Genomic DNA, 17,634 nt, shown 5'->3' with positions numbered 1-17,634 from the left:
TGTTCCCCATCTTTCAACCAAATAAGATTTGGCTTTCAACATGTAAGGATAATGAACAAGAGGATTATAGCCACCCCAAGAGTCTTCCCAAAAAAAAATCCTGCTTTCCATCCTCTAGATTATACGAGTGCTTATTCTAAATAGTATTTCTACATTTGAAGTGGAAATTCTATAATATTAAGCCTTTGGGAGGGTTGACCTCCCGAAAGATGTTGACTGGACTAGGTGATGAAATGTATTTATGGGAAATAATAATAAACCATTTGAGGTTAGGTAACCTAACCATCCTCCATAATAATCTTTCTCCTAATGTCATTCCTTAACATTTGATATTTTTGATACCAGCTCCACCTAGACTTTTAGATCTACACATTTGGTCCCACAAAAGAAGGGAAAACTTATATCGATCTATGTTACCATGCTAGAAAAAGGTCCTAAGTAGACCTTCAATTTTAAACACTTTTCTATTTGGGAGAACCAAACATGAAAGCTAATAAATAGGGTGCGCTAAAAAAAAAAAAAAAAAACCTTAGTCTTCCTACATGCCGAGGAAAGCCACTTACTTTTCCAACTAGCCATTTTTACTTTTATTTTTTCTACTAGGGGATCACATAGTTTAGAAACATTGTGGCTAGAATTGAGAGGAAGACCCAAGTATCTAGAAGGAAAGATACCTTTGTTAAAGTTTAAAATAATACAAATTTGATCTTCCAAAATTTGTGGCAATGTTAAATAAAAACATTTTTTATTTATCTTTATTAATCTCTTGACCTGACACTTTGGTATAATTACCCAAAATATCCTAGTAGGTATAGGCCTCTATAGTTGATCCTTCTCCAAATAACATTGTATCATCTACAAAGTGTTGATGTGTAGATGGTTCCTCTACATTGGTTATTGAGAAACCTTTTATTTCTTCTTGCATTTTTGCTTGTGTAATAGTCCACCCTAATGCATCAACCATTAGAATATATAGAAAGGGAGAAATAGGGTCCCCTTAACTCAGTCCAAAAGAAATACTTAAAAAAGCCTACCAGGGTGCTATTAATTAAAATATACATTTTTGGGGTATAAATACATTCAAAGATTAACTTTACCCATTGTTTAGAGAAACCATAAGCTTCAAAACATTTGCATAAAAAGTTTTAGTCTACCCTATCATATGCTTTCATAATATCCAATTTGATGAGCATACTGGGTAACTTATTATTCTGAACCAAATGAATAGCCTCCTAGGATAAAATAACACCATCATATATCAATCTTCTGGGGACAAAACCCATTTTTTCCTCACTTATAAGACTATTCAAATTCCGCTAGCTAAAATCTTAGTAAAGAGCTTGTAGAAGTATTACATAAAGCTATGGAGTTAAAATTGTCAAAAGATTCTACCTTATACTTTTTTGGAATAAGGGCTACAAAATTATTATTGACTTCTCTCAGTAGTTTGTCAGAGTTTCTAACTCCTTCCAAGGATTTCATTACATCTTCTCCTCTAAAGTACCAAGATTTTTAAAAGAAGAAGGTTGGAAAACCATCAAGACCTGGAGACTTGTTTAGATTCATTTTTTTGAAGACTTCTTCAACCTCTAGTTTGGTGATCTTCTGCAATAAGATTTTTTTTGTTCCGCTAAGACTAATCTTGGGATGTTAGAGAGAACATTCCTCTGAGCAGTCAAACTATAAATTACACCATTATTATAAATACCTTCAAAGTAAGAAATGTCTTCTAAGTTTATATCCTCAACTGAGTTCTTTATATTACCATCCATTCCTTTAATGGAATTGATTTAGTTAATAGCTCTTCTCTTTTTAGAACTATTATGAGTAAATTTTTTATTATTATCCCCAACTTCTAAGCATGTTTCTCTCAAATTTTTCCTCTAGAAAAGTTCTTCTTTAGCTAGAATTTCTTCATATTGTTGCATAAGCTTTCTTTCTTCAAGGAACCAAGCCTCTCCCATTCCATTTTCCAAAACTTCTCTATTTAATGATTCCAATTTTCGTTCCAAAGTTATCTTATCCTCAAAAATATTTCCAAAGAATTCTAAGTTCCACTCTTTTAATTTCTGATTACTTTCAATTCACTAACTACCTAGAACAACTTAGATCCTGACACTTAAGTTTCTTCCCACCATCTCCTAATGAGATTAATATAATTATCATTTTTGAGCCACATTTTCTTTAATTTGAAAGGACAATTTCTAGGTCATTTATTTTATATAATTTTAAGCTCCACATGATAGTGATCTAATCTTGATACTAGTTTAAGTTCATAATTAAATGATGCAGATATCTTTGACATGTCTACATGATAGAAAAATCTATCTAATTTCTTTGTATATTACTAAACCCCTTTCTTCTAATCTTCAAAGTGAAGATGTTGTCTGATCTAGCCAACACCAGAAGACCTAACCTATTTACCCAATCAAAAAAATCTTTTGATGCTAATGAGAGGGTGTTGTTTCCTCCTCTCTTTTATGAAGATCGAAGGATCGTATTAAAATCTCCTCCTAGTATAGATAGACCTTCCTGTTCTAATATTAGTCTATATTCTAGCTCTTTCCATAACCTAACTTTATCTCCATTGTGAATTGGACCATAGACATTAAACAACCTATAATATAATTCAGATTTGATTCCTTTCACCATACCACTCATCCAATTTTTATGAATTTCTATAGCTAAAATTGATACATTTCTAGGATCCCATATTATGACAAGATCTCCAGAAGTTCGTTTAGCCAAGGAATCTTTTATGTCCCTCCATCCTAAAGATCTTTTGAACTTTTTCATTTCTTCACTATTAAGTTGCATTTACCAAAGAATAATGATGCCAACTTTAGTGTTAGTAATGCAATGTTTTAGGAGTCGCTACTTGCTAGGGGCATTGAGGCCCCTAATATTCCAAGTTAAGACATTAATGGTTCTTGGGGAAGGAACTTCCCATTCCCAACATTAATAAAATTGGTTAATTTAATCTAACCCTTAGCTTCCCCATCATTTAGACTTAGTTCTTGCAAGGATTTTTGTCCTCACTTTCTAAATACTTTAGCACAATTAGGACCTCCCCTACTTGGGAGGATGACCTCATTACCATGTTTTCAATCTCCTATATTTTTTAAACTTTTAGGAATAGGGTTGATTTAATGTGATGTCAAGTCTAAGTCTAGATTTCCTACAGGATGATCTTTCTTCTCATCATTCCTTTGAGCTAACCTAATGCGGGAAATCATGGGAGCAATGCATAAGTTCAAAGCTAGGTGATTAGGGCTTGGAGAGTTTGTTATAAATTTCCTTGATGAGAAGAAGGTTTGAATATTCTGCTAATTCATATTTTCTTGTTCCTAATGATGTTGAAGGCAAAGATTCATGTTGAAGGCAAAGATTCACGTTGAATGTAGTTCTTCATAAAAGCATTCCTACAAATTTTTGAGAAACCCTAATTCAGTGATCAAGTGTTCCATTAAAGATGTAATGTAGGTAAAATGGAGAAATCATGAGCATATACATAAAAAATATAGTAAAGGAGCATCAAAGACCAAGCTTGAAGACAATATACAGATCATGAGAATGAACTACAAGAAGATCAGTTGAATTCGCATGCAGGAGAACCAAATAAATGCAAAAATGAAAAAGAAACATGGTCAGAGGTGGTGAAGACTTGAGTTGAAATTGAATCAACAAATCAAAATATTTTTAATCATCCACATCACCAAGCTAAAAATTCAATTGAATGAGAGAATGTATGCTATTAGCCAGTTGAAAACTCGGATGCTTACCTATCACATTGGGTCTCGTTCAAACGAAAGTTAAATGCATCTTTTTGATCGTCAGATCAAAGAGAATCTATGGAGGTTGTTATGTCACTATGTAAAGATGTTGAATCATTAATTCATGTGACATAATGACATGAAGGCATGTGTCTAGTAGGCCATCATCTCTCATAAAGTGTCATCAGAGTCTAGTCACAAGGTGCCAATGAGGCAAAACAATCTGACATTAGACAATAAAGTACCAATACATGTATGCCACGAGGTATATAATTGGAAGGTGGACCCATGATGCAAAGGGGAATTAATCACCATCAGATCAAGATGAATCTACATTCATCACTATCTCGCTATGTAGAGTTGCTTAACCATTATTGATAGCGACATAGTGATGGATCAACACATGTCCAATGAACCATCACCTTTCATAAGGTACAATCAAAACTCAGCCACAAACTAAAACAAGTCCATGTCAGATCCTTCAGACAATGAAATGACATCACCTATTAGCCATGATATGCCTAGCTGGGAAAAGTGGACCCGCACCATAAAACAAAGATACTGACATCATTTTTTTACCACCGTAAAATTGGAATAAGATCTACGCGCATCACTTTGTCGCTATATAAAGTTGCTCAATTGTTAATTATAGTGACAAAGTGGGAAGAGGGAACCACTAAGGAAATATAAAGGAAAGACATAAAGAGGTTAAATATCATGATATAATATTGATCACATGTTCTAAGATCAATGATGGAAGTTTAAACTAGTAGTGAACATTGGAATATGAATCATGCATATCTAGTGTCAAATGATGGAACATGAAGAAAAAAATGATTTTCTATAGGATTTGTGGAATCACAGGAAGATGAAAGGTTGTTAGGTGTTCTTAGAGGCTCCAAGGGAGCGTGATCATGGTAAAGATTAGATATTTTTAATGTCTTTTTCATATTAGTTTTGAATTATTGTTGAGTATCTGAGCGATTCAAATGCTCTATCAATATGACTGATGAATCCAAAAATAGAGAAAACCCTAAGAGGGGGCCTATAAATATAACCTCATTTTATAATACAATAAAGGGGGGGTATGTAATTCCATTTGCTTTCTATTTACTAGTCATGTTTTGTTGCGCATTCTTAGATTAGTTTTGCATATAGAGTTGAAGGACAATTATATGTGAACCTATGATAATCAAGTGGATTCCATTTCATTTTGATGTTTATAGTGAAAGTGATTCCATTTACTTTCCTCATATATGATTCTACTTCCTCTCTTGTTCATTTCATATCATGTTAGATAGTTTCATTGAGAAATGAAAGATAAATGAATATGAATTTATAAGTTATTGGTTAGATTCCATTTCATTCAAGGTTGATAGTGAAAGCAATTCCATTTGCCCTCATGTGCTTATCTCTTCATTCCTCTTTTGCATTTAGATGGTAAATCTACACTTAGAAGCTTGTGATATCCACTCCATTGGGTCTTATAAGTTGCCCAAATCTATTTTTTCCTTGGATGTTTGTAGTTATGAACATCTTGGTTTATCCTTTTCTGCTCTCAAGTTAACAACATACCCCATATCCCAATGATCCATTAAAAACACAATTCATTGCATATATTTCATATAAGGGAGTTATACCTTACAATTCAGAGGGCAACAATATACCACATACACTGACCCATTTGTTGGTGAACATCCTTTTGTTCCTCACATTTTGGGCATCTAGAGTCAAGGTAAAGCCAAGTTAAAAGGAGGGACAAATTGTTAACCAAAAATTTTTGGTGACTCTACTGGGGATTGGAATCTAAGCCCAGTGTTTGGTTTCTCATTCGTAGAAATCTAAAGGTGTCTTCTCTAGGATGAAGACTTGTGACTTTGTATGAAGGACCTATTCTCTTTGGTCAAAGAAGGTCCAGTGTAACTCAATGGCTATGCCAAATTCATAGATTGGGCTAAGGCCAAGGCCTAAACCCATTCTCCAAGAACTCAATGAGAGTACTAACAAGCTATTGCAAAATCTTGTACTTCTATATAAAGAAAGCATCTCCCATAGTGTCTAAAAGAATATTAGTATTGAAGATGATCATGCTTTTGTATCTCTTTGGAAATGTGTGTGCTCCAGATTCTACAAGCTGAAAGACATGCAAAGAGAGGAGCTGAGATTGAAGCAAGCAAAGCTAGGACCTGAACCTACTCTTAAAGAGCTCTATACAATTAAAGACGAGATCTTTCAGAAGATCTTGTTAAATCTTGCAGAGAGTCTCAATAAAGGAGATGATCCCAAAGCAAAGAAGATATGGGACCACCTTTGCAACCTATTCTACAAGTTGAAGGATCAAAAAAAAGATAATAAAAAGGAGTTAAAGTTGAAGATAAAATCCACACCTAATTATGAAACTCCCATGGTAATGTCTCCTAACTCTAGTTTTGATATTATCACAGTATTTGGTAGACAAGAAGCTATTCCTGATTTTACAAATCAAGGTGACAATATTCCATCAGATTCATTTGAAGAAGAATCTTCTGATGATCATATGCCTGCACTAGAACATTCCACTTGTGATCTACCAAGTGCTACAAATCTAAATCCAGTTAAAGAAAGAAGCAATAAAGTTCAGCTTGAAGAATGGTTGTATCAGCATGAGGAGGAACTTTGCAAAACCACTAGTAAAAATCTTATCCTTGATAAAGAGGTATTGAAGAAAAGAGTCTTGAGACCAACTATCAATATGAAGAAGAAATAATTTGTGCACTTCTTGAAAAGGAAGAAGAAGATGTGATTCCATTGAAGATCAAGAAGAATGATGAGGAAGAGCCTTTTTATGAGAACACTTTACTTGGAAATTTTATTTTTGATCATCAAGACCTTACCTCTGATGATGAAGAGCAAGTCCTAGATGACAAAAAGAAAGTAGAAGACATAGAAATAGAAGTTATTTCCTTTTGGTCTTCTCCTATTGAGAAATTCTCAATTGATGAAGAAGGACTTGTTGAAAAAGGATTAATGGTGGATGTACTATTTGAGAGCTTGCTTAATGTTTGTAACTCCACTGAAGAAGCAGTGAAGTGGGAAAAAAATCTCTCACAACAACTCAGGTATGACAGAGCTAACAATTGAAGGTGAGTTTTTTTTATTCTCACTCTTCTCATCTTTATGAACCAAATATTGTCAATCTAAAGTATAAGGTTGTCATTGAAAGAATTATTGATACACTAGAGGATGTAAGCAAAGCAGAATCACTTGATGGCCCAAGTGCAAAACCAAATCAAATTGATGAGGGGTCATTTATGGTTGAGTTTTCTCCTCCTTTTTTGTTTATTCTTGTTGATTTCATCCCTAAAGATAATGAAGATGCAATAGAGAATATAGGGAATGCATATCACTGCATAGCTAAGGGAGACTTGGTTCTTGAATGCAATAGAATAGTTATTACCCATCCAATAACAAAGCTTGTGCAAGAGAATATTTTCTTTACCTTGGTTGATGAAACCCAGTTATGTGAGTCGAAGGTAGTTGAAGTTTCTAGTGCCAATCACTTTTCTCCTAATAAGGAGGTACATGATCATTTTCCTTGTTTGGAAGATTATCGGAAAAAGACTATCAAAGAGCCTAAGGAGGATGAGGTAATATATAGTGAAGCATGGTTTTTTGGATTTGAGTGGGCATTCAGTCAAGTCTTGCATACTACTTGGAGAGTTGGAGTTACCATGCTTTTGTTGCTACTACAAGTAGGGATCCTACTTAGAGACCAAAATCAATTGTGGAGAAGAGAATCCTACTTCAGTCAATCAGTAAGTGGATTCACTTGAATATATTTTGTTGTTGGTTCCATAAGGTGAGATTCATCTCACCTCTATAAATATGTTAGGTTAGGTGTGTGTGTGTGTTTAGTGTAGTTGGTTTTTCCTTGCTTTCTTGCTTTCTGCATGTTTGCTTTTCTTTTGTGTTGGTTTCCCTGTTTCCCCACCACCCAAATGCCTAGCATCTCCCCATGTTATTTAAGGCTTTGCAATCCAATGGACTAGGTGTTGATCTTTGCTATTTGGTGTTTTCTCTAATAAAGGAAGTGGGTAGTTTATTGTTGTGTTTTTTTTTAGCTCATTCAAAACTAGAGATTGCTAGGTTCCTGCCTAGGCACTAACATGCCTAGATCCCTAGTCAGAGCCAGTTGTTGCCATGTTTTCAGTTTCCTATATTTTTCAAAATTTTAGGAATAGGGTTGATTCAATGTGATGTCAAGTCTAAGTCTAGATTTCCTATAGGATGATCTTTCTTCTCATCATTCCTTTGAGCTAACCTAATGCAAGAAATCATGGGAGTAATGCATAACTTCAAAGTTAGGTGATTAGGGTTTGGAGAGTTTGTTATCCATTTCCTTGATGAGAAGAAGGTCTAGATATTTTGATAATTCATATTTTCTTGTTCTTAATGATGTTGAAGGCAAAGACTCATGCTGAAATTAGTTCTTCATCAAAGCATTCCTACAAATCTTTGAGAAACCCTAATTCTATGATCAAGTTTTCCATTAAAGACATAATGCAGGTAAAATGGAGAAATCATGAGCATATACAGAGCAAATATAGTAGAGGAATGTCAAAGACCAAGCTTGAAGACAATATATAGATCTTGAGAATGAACTACAAGAAGATCAGTTGAATTTGCATGCAGGAGAACCAGATAAATGCATAAATGGTAAAGAAACACGATCAAAGGTGGTGAAGACCTGAGTTGAAATTAAATTGATGAATCAAAACACATCTAATTGTCCACATCACTAAGCTAAAAATTCAATTGAATGAGAGAATGTATGCTATTGGCCTGTTGAAAAGTTAGATGCTTACCTATCATAGTGGGTCTCATTCAAACGAAAGTTAAATGCATCTCATTAACTGCCAGATCAAAGAGGATCTACAGAGGTCGTTATGTCACTATGTAAATATGCTCAATCATTAATTCATGTGACATAGAAACATGAAGGCATGTATCTGGTGGGCCATCATCTTTCATGAAGCGTCATTAGAGTCTAGTCATGAGGTGCCAATGAGGCAAAACAATTTGATGTTAGACAATAAAGTACTGCCACATGTATGCCATGAGGTATATAACTAGAAGGTGGACCCAAGATACAAAGGGAAATTAATCACCATTAGATCAAGATGAATCTACGTTCATCGCTATCTCACTATATAGAGTTACTCGACCGTTATTCATAGCGACATAACAATGGATCAACACGTGTCAAGTGGGCCATCACCTTTCATAAGGTACAGTCAAAACTCATCTTCAAACCAAAACAAGTCCATGTTGCATCCTTCACACAATGAAATGACATACCTGTCAACCATGATATGCTTAGCCAGAGAAAGTGGACCTATGTCATAAAATAAAGAGACTACCATCATTTTGTTACCACTGTGAAATTGGAATAAGATCTATGAACATCACTTTGTCACTATGTAAAGTTTCTTGATCATTAATTATAGTGACAAAGCGACAAGGGGGACCCACTGAGGAAATATAAAGGAAAGACATAAAGAGGTTTCTCATGATATAATCTTGATCATAGGTTCTAAGATCAATTATGGAAGTTTAAACTAGTAGTGAACGTTGGAATTTGAATCATGCATATTTGGTTTGAAATGATGGAACATGAAGAAAACAATGATTTTCTACAGGATTTGTGAAATCATAGGAAGATGAAAGGTCGCTCGGTGTTCTCAGAGGCACCAAGGGAACATGATTATGTTAAATATTAGATATTCTTCATGTCTTTTTCATTTAGTTTTGAATGACTATTGAATTTCTAAGCGATTCAAATGCTCTATCAATATGACTAATGAATCTAGAACTGGACAAAACCCTAAGAGAGGGCCTATAAATGCAACCTCATTTGATAATACAATAAAGTGAGGGTTGGTAAACTTGATGGTGAATGAGTCTATAATTCTATTTACTTTATGTTTACTGGTCATGTTTTGTTGCCAATTCTTAGATTAGTTCTGCATACAGAGTTGAAGGACAATTGTATGTGAACCTATGATAATCACGTGGATTCTATTTCATTTTGATGTTTGCAATGAAAGTGATTCCATTTACTTTCCTCATAGTTTCATTGAGAAATGAAAGATAAATGTATATGAATCTATTAGTTATTGGTTGGATTCCATTTCATTCAAGACTGATAGTGAAAGCAATTCCATTTACCCTCATGTGATTATCTCTTCATTCCTCTTTTGCATTTAGATGGTAAATCTGCACTTAGAAGTAGGAGTGGATGTTAGAAGAACTTCAAGGCAACTTGTGATATCCATTCCACTGGGTGTTATAAGTTTCCCAAATCTATTTATGTCTGGGGTGTTTGTAGTTATGAACATCTTGGTTTATCCTTTTTTTCTCTCAGGTTAACAGCATACCCCATATCCCAATGATCTATTAAAAACACAATTCATTGCATATATTGCATATAAGGGAGTTATACATTATTCAGAGGGCAGCAATATAACACATACACTGACCCATTTGTTGGTGAACATCCTTTTGTTCCTCACGTTTTGGGCATCTAGAGTCAAGGTAAAGCCAAGTTAAAAGGAGGGACAAATTATTAATCAGCAGACCCCTAATCCTAAAGGACCTATCAAATCCTCAACCAACTCTACTAACCCTTCTTTGATGGCAATGGGGCTTATCTCCCTTTCCATTTCCTCTAATAATTAAATTAATCAATATAAATTATCTTTTTTATTTAATAAAAATGTCAAAATTAAAATAAATAATAATAAGATAGCTAAATCTCTAGATTTCTAGGTAAAATGGATTTATAAATAAAATAAAATAAATTTGTATTAATTATATAAAAAATTAAATTTTAATTTTAGCAATGAAACTAAAATTTAATCTATTTTTAATAATTGAAATAATCAATGTCTCTTTGGAGATACCTGATAATATTGGAACGATACAAAGAAGATTAACATGACTCTTGTGCAAGGATGACACATAAATAATTAAAATAATCAATAAATTATCTATTTTATTAAATAAAAATAACAAAATTAGAATAAGTATTATTAAGATTTATATATCTCTAAAATAATAAATAAATAAATACTTATATGTTTTTTTAGTATTTTAAATTTGTCTTCAAAATTATGCATAATCTTCTCTTGTGTTGAACTTTTACCTATAAATATAGGGTTAGAGTATTTCAAAGAGCCACAAATTTGAGAAGACTCATACACTCAAAGGTATTTGACATATTCATATGAATGAGGTTCAAATTAGATTTTTAATTGTCATTATCTTGGTAGTTGTCTATTTTATATAGTGTTAAGTGTCAATTGTTCATTTAATATACTTACTATTGTCTTTCTTCACTTTTTGTATTCATTATTTCAAAGTAGAGGAGGTACAAACCGAAAGAGGTATGTCTTTGTCATCCAATCTTTAGAGCAAATGTTTATTGGTGTTTTCTTATTTCAATGATGTTCTCAATGATTTCTTCTCTTATTTTGTCAATATCTTTGTCACTTTTCAGGAAATGTTTATACAATCATAATGCATTCCAACAAATGTCTAAAAATGTTTCGAGTCTTCTTTTGGGGTGGTATAAAATTGTGGAAAATTGGACTATTGCATGTTGTTTTCTTTTCTAACATTTTCATTATTTGCAAGAAGGAATATATGTGTAAGACTTTTTTGTTTCTACTATGTTACCTTTCTAGTTGATCAATTTTTTGCATGTAGGATTGGATATAGTTTAACTTTATCTCATTTTCATTGTTTTCTTGTTTTAGGTGGTAGAGAATATTTGTACCTTCATTCAATGATATGAATTGTTCATTGCATATCACAAGCAATGATTTTTGTAGCACATGACATGTTTCTTGTGCTCATATATCTCTCTCTACAAAAATCTTTGACATGAACTTTTGGAATGTTTTGAGAGATGGGTGTTGTAATGTTTCATGTGAGAAAATCCCCACCCCTCTTGTCCCGAACCTTTCAATCTCACATTTTTGCATTCAAGCCTTGAGACTACACAAATATGTAAGAAAAAAGAGATTGTGTGAATCTAAAAAAGATAGTCTTCATTGATACATTCTACAATTATTTAGTACAACAACTCATTGTAATACAAATGTTCACAAATTTCTTTTTGCATAATGAAAAATATTATGTGCATTCAATTAAAATATAAACAAACTACTGCTTTAAGATTTATGGTTTTTGCATAATCTAATAGCTAATCATAAATTTATTTAGATTTATATTTCATAATAACATGCAATGTCATATCCAAATATTATAATTTTATAATTTTATTCTAATAACTATGACACTTGCATTGATATTAAATTAATGTTTACTAATTGTGCATGTCAACAAGATAAATATCACAAACCCAAATAATACTTACTTTTTCAAAATTATGCTAAACATTATCATTGCAAAAGAATATCTCATTCTAATTATATAATAACATTTCCTTCAAAGTTGTTCAACTTAAAATAACACCCATTCTCTTCAAAGATAAAAAATACTCCAACAAAGACTTTAACCAATGTATAACTATTTTATATTTTAAAATTAATATTAATTAGTTCAATCATTAAAATATTTTCAAAGGGATCTAAACTATTAGTAAGTTAACAATTATCAAAATCATCACATCCAAAGTTTCCTATCAATTGTTCCCTTGCACCTCATATGTGCTAGTTTTAATTTATTTTTTGCACTTCATTTTATGCATGCTATTTTTTCATGTTATTTTCTTATTAATGTTTCTTAATAGATTTTATATGTGAAGATTTTTTTAGATGATCATTTATAATACATGAAAAAATAAATTAAAAAATTAATACTCTTTTAATCTATTTTTAAAAAATTACTTAAATTTATTAAAAAAATATATTTATTATGCACGTATACACCTATTGGCTCATTGTTGTGATCACAAAAGCTTGCAATTACTAGTACATATATGTCTTGGATGTATAATAATGAATTAATTTTGATCTTTTTATACAAGATCCTATCATGCAAATCAAACATATTGAACTGAAATTAGCAAGCAATGACTATTAAAAAAGAAGTTGACTTAAGCTCATTTTGAAAATTATATTTGAAAGTTTTAGGATGAATACAACAAATACAAATTTGAACTATTTTTAAAGCCACACTTCCAAATAATTGATAGAAGCAAAGGGAAAAATTGTAAATCAAGTCTAGACTTGGACATAAATGATGTAAACATTAATGAAGGCTCATGTTATAAATTTTACACAAAAAATACATCATTTATACACTAATCATTGCACTAAGTATAAATAGGTAGATATTTCTAAGGCAATAAATAAAGATTACAAATATAATCATAGTATATTTGTACTGATGAATTTAAATATACAAATTATTGACTTCATTTGTTTCATAAATAAGGAATATGCATGGTTCTTTCATTCATATTATTATGTCTTTGCATTCAATAAGATCTAGTCCTCAATCAATTCTTTATGAAACATTCAACCTTTTAGTCTACTAAAATTGCTTAACAAAATATATATTTTTCTCTTAAAATAATTAAACTATTTAATATTTCTACATTCAAGCCTTGGGACTGCAGAGATATGTAAGAAAAAAGAGATAGTGGGAATCTAAAGAAGGTAGTCTTCATTGATACATTCTACAAATATTGAGTACAACAACTCATTGTAATAGAGTTGTTCACAAACTTATTTTTGCATAATGAAAAATATTATGTGTATTCAATTAAAATATATACAAACTATTACTTTAAGATTTAGGGTTATTGCATAATCCAATAGTTAACAGTAAATATATTTAGATTTATATTTGATAAATAATATACAATGTCATGTCCAACTATTATAATTTTAAAATTATATTCTAAACTTTATGACACTTGCATTGATATTAAATTAATGTTTACTAATTGTGCATGCCAATTAAATAATTATCACAAACCCAAATAATACTTACTTTTTCAAAATTTTGCTAAACATTATCATTGCAAAAGAATATCTCATTTTAATTATATTATAATATTTCCTTCAAAGTTGTTCAACATAAAATAACATCAATTCTCTTCAAAGATAAAAAATACTCCAGAACAATGTACAACCATTTTATACTTTAAAATTAAAAATAATTTGTTCAATCATTAAAAGATTTTCAAAGGGATCTAAATTGTTAATAAGTTACATTTATCAAAATCATCACATCCAAAGTATCCTATCAGTTATTCCCTTGCACGCCTTATGACGGAAGTGCTAGTTTTAATATATTTTTTGCTCTTCACTTTATGCATGTTATTTTTTTCATGTTATTTTCTTATTAATTTTTCATAATAGATTTTTTTGTGAAGAGTTTTTTAGATGATTATTTATTAATACATGATATATTAATAAAAAAAATACTCATTTAGTCTATTTAGAAAAAAAAAACATTTTACTTAAATTATTAAAAAAAAAAAATTATGCATGTAAACATCTATCAACTCATCGTTGCAAGCACAAAAGCTTACAACTACTAGTAGATATATGTATTGTATGTATAATAATGAATTAAGTTTGGTCCTTGTACAAAATCCTATCATGAAAATTAAACATATTGAACTTAAATTAGCAAATAATGACTATTAAGAAAGGGGTTGACTTAAGCTCATTTTGAAAATTATGTTTGAAAGGTTTAGGATCAATACAACGAATACAAATTTGAACTATTTTCAAAACTACACTTTAAAATAATTGATAGAAGCAAAGGGAAAAAATTCTAAATCAAGTCTCATCAAGTAAATATTAATGAAGGCTCATGTTATAACTTTTACACAAAAAAGTAAATCATTTATGCACTAATCATTGCACTAAATATAAATAGGTAGATTTTTCTAGGACAATAAATAAATATTACAAATATACTTGTAGTATATTTGTACGAAGGAGTTTAAATGTGCAAATTACTAACTTCCTTTGTTTCATAAAGGAATATACATGGTTCTTTAATGGCATTTGAAAAGATTTAATCTTCAATCAATTCTTTAAGAAACATTTAACCTTTTTAGTCTACTAAAACTACTTAGCAATTATTTTTCTCTTAAAACAATTAAACTATTTAATACACAATGAATGGTTTTGAACAAATAAAAATAGATTGCAATGAATAGAAAATTATATAGAGTAGGCATAGATAATACCATCAAATAGAGAAGACAATGAAAAGAAAAAAGACATTAACATTACACAAAGTCAAAGATCATCACCAATAGAAAAATACAAGAGAAGAGAACAACCAATAAAGTGATAGGAAAAACAAACCACATACCAGTGTGGACAATATATATAATTGTGAATACAATATGAGAACATAAACCCTGGGATTATCCATTAGGAGTCATAAAACGTGAATTGAGGACAATTATATGGTTTAGGGATATTGTATTTTAAAAAACATTATTTGGTCTTGAATAAATTGACCCAAAATTATCAGCAATCTATCTGATCAAACCAGTTTCAAATTCTAAATATTTCTACGATTATTGTCATCAATCAGAATTAGTTATTAGTATTCACCTGTGCATTGTTGCTTCTCTGTGGAAAATCACCAATTATACGAATTTTTTTGAAGAGTAAAACATATATTTTTTTTGATTGATTTAGAATTGGGTATCTAAAAATAATATCTATGAACTACAATTTGCGATCTTTTTAAGGAAGAGAAGCGACAGATAAACCCAGGAGGGATCCACATCATTGGCTAGGTAGTGAATACAATATCATGTAGTGACCAAGGGGGCAAAAAAAAAAAATCATTATCATTGATTCACAATTGCGAATTTAAAATTGTAAACACTTATTTCATTTAAATAGAAGAAACATAAATAATAATGTAGAAATGAATAGCAAAAGGTTGAATTAGAGAAAATACAAATTTGATCCAAGTAGTTTAGAATCAGAATCAAATGCAAGGAGACCTTAAGGGTGAAATCAAACATCAGATCAAGGGAAAAAGGGCAATTCATTAGCAGAAGATTTATGAATTTTTTTGCATATTCAAAGCTTTGGTCATATATATAGCAGAGGATATCAATTTTATTTTACAAGGTAGATAAATTATAGAGGCATTGAAATTATAGGCAAAATAAGGAAAACCCTAGTCACCAAGGGAGTTAATGGTAGCGACTTTAGTTTTTAAATTCACAAAGTGACAAAAGTTGCACCGGATGAACATATTTTGATTGCGCAATTCTTAGGTACAGGGACAAATTTCCATTTGTTTTATTTGTATGTTTTGCCAAACAGTGTGTCAAATTGTTGGTGAAAAACTAAATTCAAATTATGAACTAATAAAGCTCAAATTTTGAAACTTTGGTCAATGATTTCTCTAGAAAATAGTGCATCTTTTGAAATTAGGATTTCATTATTTGAATTGAATTTTCAAGTTCGCTTTTTTGGACTTTTTTTTCTCTCTTCATCCTCTATTATTTTCTTTACTTCCATAAGATTAAAATTCAAATTAGACAACAAATATGAATATGATCACGACCTATGCCTTTGCGAATAATGTGAACTATGCAAAACTACCAAAACTACTCTTAGAAAATAATTTAGAAAGATATCACAAGTAATGTTTATATTTTTGGTGAACCTAATATGCAATGCCTTTATACAAATCTATGGATTTACAACTAGTAGAAAACGAAATAGGAAATAGTTGGATCAAAGTTTGATCTCGCAAATCTAAGAAGAGACAAACTAATTTTATATAATAAATTTAGGAGAAACAATCACAGATCTCAAGTGAAGTCTTTCCCAAGGAATGAGAGGGGAGATTTTGGGAAAGACCCCTTCAACCCTCTTAGGATAGCCAAAGTGAAGGAGCATGTTACAAATTCTGGCTTAGTCCCTCCAAAACAATTAGGCAGGGTGTCTCCAGCTCAAAGACCTAATGTGCCAAGAAGACTCAACAAAGAAATCAACAAACAAGAGTGATTGACCTTGGACTTAACACGACATGCAGTTGAATATATTCAACACCAATGCCAATACCTAGGATTATTTGGTCGATGGACAAGTCTAGTTATGGATACAATTTCAATTGTTGAATAGATCAAAGATCATTTTCAGAAGCTTATTAACTTAACAATCATGGAAAATGATTTCTGATATGTGATATGTGATAGTTTAGGATTAAAGTATAAACATTTTTCTAGGGAGGCCTTAGTTTTAAATGGCCACCCTTTCAAAAATGAATGATTGGAGATCCATGTTTGATCCTACAAACTCTATAAATTTTGAAGTAAAGAAGATTCTTATACTTCCAAATCTTACGATTAAACTTTTAAGTAAGGACACTCTTAGACTTATAGGTACTATAGTAAGGTTTTTTAAGGGCTTTATTGAATCAAACTTTAATAGTTCCAGTCCAATAAATTATTGTAAAGTTAGATGTCAATTTCCAAAGCATAAAGCCACTTGATATTAATATTAATGGTACAATTATCCCATTAGAGCCAAAAATAGTAACAAATTTTCTCTAGAGAGAAATCAAAAGTAGTTAAATCTTTCGCCCAAGTCCCTAGTAACTAGGACATATCACAAGATCTCCCTAATGTTCAAGTAAACCTTAATAAAGAGGGTAGAGGTTTCTAAGTTCAAATGGTGGAAGAGAGGGAGGAAGGGGAAATTAGAGATTACCCTCTTTGGTTGAAATTGGTTATTATCAAACTAGAAACCCTTAGGGAAGAAGGTCCCCTATCTCCATAGACCAATAAATCCCCTCTTCTATATATTAGTAGTCTAATAGAATCATATCAACAAATTGAAAGAACTATGAATCAATC

At 31.2% G+C, this 17,634-nt stretch overlaps 1 non-coding gene across 1 annotated transcript; it reads left to right on the top strand.

The window, feature by feature from the left end:
• Positions 1 to 10,698: 10,698 nt before the first annotated feature.
• Positions 10,699 to 10,800, top strand: LOC149553588 (U6 spliceosomal RNA). The gene has a single exon (XR_016353518.1). It is a non-coding gene; the product is annotated as a U6 spliceosomal RNA (small nuclear RNA).
• Positions 10,801 to 17,634: the final 6,834 nt, after the last annotated feature.

Source organism: Cupressus sempervirens, chromosome 6 (assembly GCF_028749045.1).
Source record: "Cupressus sempervirens isolate cs-2001-9-10 chromosome 6, ASM2874904v1, whole genome shotgun sequence".
NCBI classification, from domain to species: domain Eukaryota; kingdom Viridiplantae; phylum Streptophyta; class Pinopsida; order Cupressales; family Cupressaceae; genus Cupressus; species Cupressus sempervirens.
The sequence above is the reverse complement of the archived record's forward strand: the minus strand, read 5'-3'. Positions and strand labels throughout refer to the sequence as shown.